We start from the raw sequence: 6,502 nt of genomic DNA on the forward strand, positions 1-6,502 counted from the left end.
ACCAGCTTTCACTTGCAATAATTATCAAGTATATATATTTTTTTGCTTACCTCATGATTATTATTTATCTAGGATGATTTTACTTAAATTTTGTATTTGTTTTACACAGCAGAACATTCAGAAAAAAAAAAACTTAGGAAAAATAATTTGATTCTAACACCTTTTTTTGCCATAAAATTACTTTGTGACTATTCCTGTGATTTTATTACCGTCCACCATGACTTAATTTACCATTTATCGGCCGCAATTCATTTGGGCGAATCTGGGCATTAGTCAATATCATTTGGGCGACTATTGAATAGTTTGTGCGACAATACCAAAATCCTGCAAATTGGCGCCAATCATTTGGGCGAATCAGTTAAGGAAAGAGGCAGCAGTACTTCAGGACATGTTTTCACGTAGTGGTAACTCTGTAATCGATGGGCGGCTAACTTAGTAGTTAGCTGGTTTATAACTAGTAGTAATCAGCATTAGTTAATCACTACTGACCTATGGAAGGAAATGTCGCAAACATACCGACGAAAAAGGTGCTTTGACATTTTCTGGCTCATCTTTTTGTAAAGACAATATTCAAGAATGTTTCGTGGCGGTGCACAAACAAAAACCAGATGTAAAGCCAGAATTAGGCGACAAACCTTAGCTATCCGAAGTTTGCGGATCGTAGCCAGGATAAAAGGAAGACCGACTGAGTTTCTGTCCTGGCGCTCTCAATTCTAAGGTGAACCCAAATTACTCTCAATTCCAAACTAAGGACCAGAAGCACAACCCCATCCTCACGAAATCCTTTGAGCAATTTTAACATTCAAAAACTTCAGTCATAGACAAGGCCAACGGATTAAACAATGTATTACACAAAAATCCTGCTTTTCTATCGCCTCACTTATCCGATACATAAAAGTCCAACGATAAAGCCTCCGTTGTGGTAGCCATCGACAGTCACAGCAATTAAATTTATAGGCATAAGCAATAACTACTCACGGGACAAATTAACTGAAAATTTGCTGCCTGCTTTATTTTACAAACTAATTATAACCCTTACATAGCAATTTGGACTACTCAACCCCGGAAGTTCCTTAAAATATTTTCTTGGCCGTATCTCGTGTCACAAATTTTCACTTTCAACTATTATTGCTCAAGTCACCGTTACAAGTGTTCTCGGCCGAATGCGATCTCCAGATCATAAAGAATGCTCTTAAACATTAATTATTCCTGTCATGAGAGGGGTCAAAATATGATATCACTTCACTGAATAAGTTTAAATCTGGATAGACTTGCCAGTAAACACCGAAATTCGAGTTTATCCTAGAATCTCCTCAGAATTAAAAACCCATTTCAGTTACTGGATTTCACATATCAATTTCCCATCTTACTTCTGTTAACCAACCAACCATTTCAGTTACTTCATTTCTCATATCAATTTCCCATCTTACTTCTGTTAACCAACCAATCAGTAACTACCATTCCCTTGATTTCATAGGACATTCTTTGTCTTTCAAAGAGTATTACTAAGTCTAACCCATCACAACATTTTGGGGTTAAAGAAATGGACAAAGGTTTACAGACATATATATTAAGCTAAGCTGGTCTTCATGTAAATACTAATACATATCCAAAGTAGTCAGACTATAAAATTGAATAGTAGGTAGAGCACAGCATCTATTAAGTTCTACTTGTCAGGACATGCATAACATCTAGAAGTTGAGTTCTTGTTGTCTGGGTAACCGAATTCAGAGCGCTTCGAATCCTCACAGGATATTCAGTCTTAACGAAAAGCGTTTATTTCCATTAGCATTAGTGTCGATGTTATGGTCTGCTGCAGCTACACCAAGAGCCTGTGCATAAGAAAAGTAGTTAGTTTGATTTTAGAATATACTAAAAGTTTCCATGGCATAACCTACCCTCTTAAAAGAGAAAATAGCGTGTTCAGTTAGTCCCAATAGCGTGTTCAGTTAGTCCCAATAGCTAATCTAAGATTATTATATCGTACGAGTAAAATTTCCCATTAACAATACCATGTATTAGTATTGTTGTTACTTCAAACTGCCATCAACTTTCACATTAACAATCCCATATATTACTACCATTGTTCGTTCAAACTCCCAAAGAAACAGGATAGAGATTGCCATCCTTTACGATAGATTGCCATCCTTTTATGTTTAATGGGTCACGAATTTTACACTGAAACAACCGCATCTAACTTTGGTGCTACATAACTGAAATTTGCCATGCAATGCAAACACTGCTATCTGGCAAATTCTCGTCCTTTAGTATACATTAAGGAAATTGAAACTGCACAACCCAACGGGAAGGGAATTTAAACTTCACAACCCAACAGGGCGAAAAATTAAGTTGAGGAATTCAGAATAAGAAAAGGGTTCCCGAAGCAAGCTTCGGTGCTGGAGGAAAGGTGGATGAAGGTAGGGTTCAATGAAAATATGCAATGCAATCTGAACTATTTCCTAACATGAAAGCTTTGCTTGAAGAGTAAGGAGGGGAGGGTGGGGGTGTTGAGCGCATTGATGGAACGATGTTAACTGCCAAAATTTGAATTACAGTTTCCACTATTAACCAGCCTATTAGAGTACCTGACAAGCCTACGACATCAGTAAAAAATTCAACACCCCAAGACCTAGGCCTCTTGGAGAATCGTTAAGATCCACCTATTACCTGTCTAGTTCCTACTTACTAGTAGGAATGGAATTCTACGTTATATCTAGTAGGAATGTAATTCTAAGATAAGTATGCAAGATTTACCTTACTCTATTCTCAGCTCCATTATACAATCAAGCTTACTCTCATTACCAAACAAAGGGCTCGAGTACTGTAATACTAACTTGCACTGTCAAATGTCTAGGTCTGACTATGGCGTTTTTTATCCCAATCTAATCCCAGCATCCTTAAGAGATAGACTTTAGCATTTATTACCTTTATCCTAACCCCTCCAGCTATAAAAAATTAACACGTTCTTCACCCTATTCTAGCACATCCTATATTTCAAGTTCTATATCTAATTCTATATCTAACTTTCCATTAAGTCCTTGCTACATGAAAACTATCAACCTGCAGTTCTAACCTAAGAAAGCAGCTGGTTGGTTTGAAATTCCTGTTGTGCATGGTGACTGTCACCATGCTTGTTTTTGAACTTCCTGTTGTGCATGGTGACCAAGTCACCATGCACAACATACAAGTCCACCTTTGCCTGGCAGGCGGCACCGCCACCCCGGCAAAGGTGGACTTGGGAAGCGGCCAAAGAAAAACTTAATTTAAATGCAAAGCAAAATTTAAATGCAAAGCAAAATTTAAATGCAAAGCAAAATTTAAATGCAAAGCAAAATTTAAATGCAAAGCAAAATTTAAATGCAAGCTAAATTTAAATGCAAATTTTTAAATTTAAATGCAAAGCTAAATTTAAAATGCAAATTTTTAAATCAAAAGCTAAATTTAAATGCAAAGCTAAATTTAAAACTAGAATGTAAACGAAAAACCTAAGTGCAATACTGAATGTAAAATGCAAAACCTAAATTTAAAACTTGAATGTAAAAAACCCAAGTGCAAAAACCCAAGTGCAATACTTAATGTAAACGAAAAACCCAAGTGCAATACTTAATGTAAACGAAAAACCCAAGTGCAATACTTAATGTAAACGAAAAACCCAAGTGCAATACTTAATGTAAACGAAAAACCCAAGTGCAATACTGAATGTAAAAATGCAAAGCTAAATTTAAAACTTGAATGTAAACGAAAAACCTAAGTGCAATACTGAATGCAAACGAAAAACCTAAGTGCAATACTGAATGCAAACGAAAAACCTAAGCGCAATACTGAATGCAAACGAAAAACCTAAGCGCAATACTGAATGCAAACGAAAACCTAAGTGCAATACTGAATGCAAACGAAAAACCTAAGTGCAATACTGAATGCAAACGAAAAACCTAAGCGCAATACTGAATGCAAACGAAAAACCTAAGCGCAATACTTAATGCAAACGAAAAACCTAAGCGCAATACTTAATGCAAACGAAAAACCTAAGTGCAATACTGAATGCAAACGAAAAACCTAAGCGCAATACTGAATGCAAACGAAAAACCTAAGCGCAAATACTGAATGCAAACGAAAAACCTAAGCGCAATACTGAATGCAAACGAAAACCTAAGCGCAATACTGAATGCAAACGAAAACCTAAGCGCAATACTGAATGCAAACGAAAAACCTAAGCGCAATACTGAATGCAAACGAAAAACCTAAGCGCAATACTGAATGCAAACGAAAAACCTAAGCGCAATACTGAATGCAAACGAAAAACCTAAGCGCAATACTGAATGCAAACGAAAAACCTAAGCGCAATACTGAATGCAAACAAAAAACCCAGTAATGTAAAAACCTAAGCGCAATACTGAATGCAAACGAAAACCTAAGCGCAATACTGAATGCAAACGAAAACCTAAGCGCAATACTGAATGCAAACGAAAACCCTAAGCGCAATACTGAATGCAAACGAAAAACCTAAGTGCAATACTGAATGCAAACGAAAACCTAAGCGCAATACTGAATGCAAACGAAAAACCTAAGTGCAATACTGAATGCAAACGAAAAACCTAAGTGCAATACTGAATGCAAACGAAAAACCTAAGTGCAATACTTAATTTAAACTAAAAACCTAAGTGCAATACTTAATTTAAACTAAAAACCTAAGTGCAATACTTAATTTAAACTAAAAACCTAAGTGCAATACTTAATTTAAACTAAAAACCCAAGTGCAATACTTAATTTAAACTAAAAACCTAAGTGCAATACTTAATTTAAACTAAAAACCTAAGTGCAATACTTAAACGAAAAAGTGTATTACCCAAAAGTTCTGAAGCTTCAAACAAATCCTAAAATTTCTTGAAATTTAAGACGAAGAAAATTTTAACCTATGCAATTTTAAAAAAAATTCAATTTCTCAAAACTAAGGTTTTGAATCTGAAAAAATAAACCAAATGCATCAAAACAAAAGCCTAAACTTAGAAAAAAAATTTTGATTCTGAAAAAATTAAGCTAAACAATTTTTTGCGGGGGGGAGGGTTGCTAAAGTCACTCAACTAAAAAAAATACTTACTCACCCATTAAACCTGCTTAGTCATAAGGTATCGATACACCCACGACAATTCAGTATCTCATTGTGGCACGCTTATTTAACGACACACCCTGACCTGAAAGAAGATATATATTAAAACCAAATATGTTCTAGCAAGTGGAAAGAACTAAAGGCTGACTATTGGTTACAATCAGCTAAAGTTTTAAAATACTAAGACAAGGAGCAGCAAGCAAGGCTTCATAAGTAATGATAAGCGTTATTACTAGTTTATTGCCACTTAAACCTACAATAATAAAGTTGAAATCAATATACCCTATATTAGGAAGGCTATGGTAGTCGAGTTGCGCCTCTAATCAAGAAAAAACTTACTGCATCGTAAGGCTTTATCTATCGCAGTAAATTTAAAATTAAAATACCCGTAGCACTGCAGAAGGTTGCTAGTATGGTTCAAAATGCATAGAATTACAACTCAAAGCAATCTAATTCAACTTAGTAATAAAGCAGCTTCGATATTAAACCTTAAATGCCATGTTGAAAGGCAATCTACAATAATACCTAAAACATTTAGAACTTATTGTAGAAATTTACAAAAATGGAAAAAACCAATATTTGAAGATAAACCATCAAACTGAAAACTCTCATACGACAACTATGTAGTTGAAGTACCACAACCTAAACATTTGAGAAATATAAGACGCAAAACTGGCAATAACATCCACTCGCCAACCCAACAAACCTTCACGCCTAAAATCTCGCAGTCTATTCACAATACAACGTAATTGAGAAATTGTTCAAGCTTCTCTAGACAAATGAATATGGTAAACGGAAGGCATGCAAGCGAGGCAAATAGCCTATTTGAACCTAGAACAAATTGTAAGTCAGGCTAGAGAGCATTTGCACAAAGCGCACCAAAACTATACAACACAATACCGCCTTAAATGAAGATAATACAAGAAAGAAAATTAAAAGAACTACTCCGCTATTCTGCAGGAGCTACGATACTGAGGAGAAAACACTGTAGCACAATAATTATAACATAAGAAGCACCTTACTTAGAAAAAGTACAAGGGCCCGTCAGAGAGGGAATCATCCCGGTGGAGGACTGTACATTAAACCAACGTGAAACCAACAATCCTTCAGTACAGCACGGCCGGGATCCCAAACGCAAATGAACGAGAGAGTCGAGTTAGTGTCAACGAAACCTGTCTTACCAAGCTGGAGACTCAACAACACCGAAACAAGCTGTTCTTGGAGGATAACAGCCAACGACCGCTGCAACTACCTGTTTGTGGGACGTCGCTTCATCGCCCTTTCGCCACCGAAGAAGTTTAAGGCGATGATCAGAAAATCGACAGAAATTATTATTATTATTATTATTATTATTATTATTGAGAGTTGCTGGGTACTCTTCCTTTTTAGCGAACT

The 6,502-nt window shown here is 35.9% G+C and overlaps 1 long non-coding RNA gene across 1 annotated transcript; it reads right to left on the bottom strand.

Moving 5' to 3' along the window:
* Window positions 1–1,553: 1,553 nt before the first annotated feature.
* On the bottom strand, window positions 1,554–6,251 carry LOC136837735 (uncharacterized). The gene is made up of 3 exons (XR_010852738.1): window positions 6,130–6,251; window positions 5,103–5,192; window positions 1,554–1,832 (listed from the first exon to the last, which is right to left on the bottom strand). It is a non-coding gene; the product is annotated as an uncharacterized lncRNA (long non-coding RNA).
* Window positions 6,252–6,502: the final 251 nt, after the last annotated feature.

Source organism: Macrobrachium rosenbergii, chromosome 59 (assembly GCF_040412425.1).
Source record: "Macrobrachium rosenbergii isolate ZJJX-2024 chromosome 59, ASM4041242v1, whole genome shotgun sequence".
NCBI lineage: Eukaryota > Metazoa > Arthropoda > Malacostraca > Decapoda > Palaemonidae > Macrobrachium > Macrobrachium rosenbergii.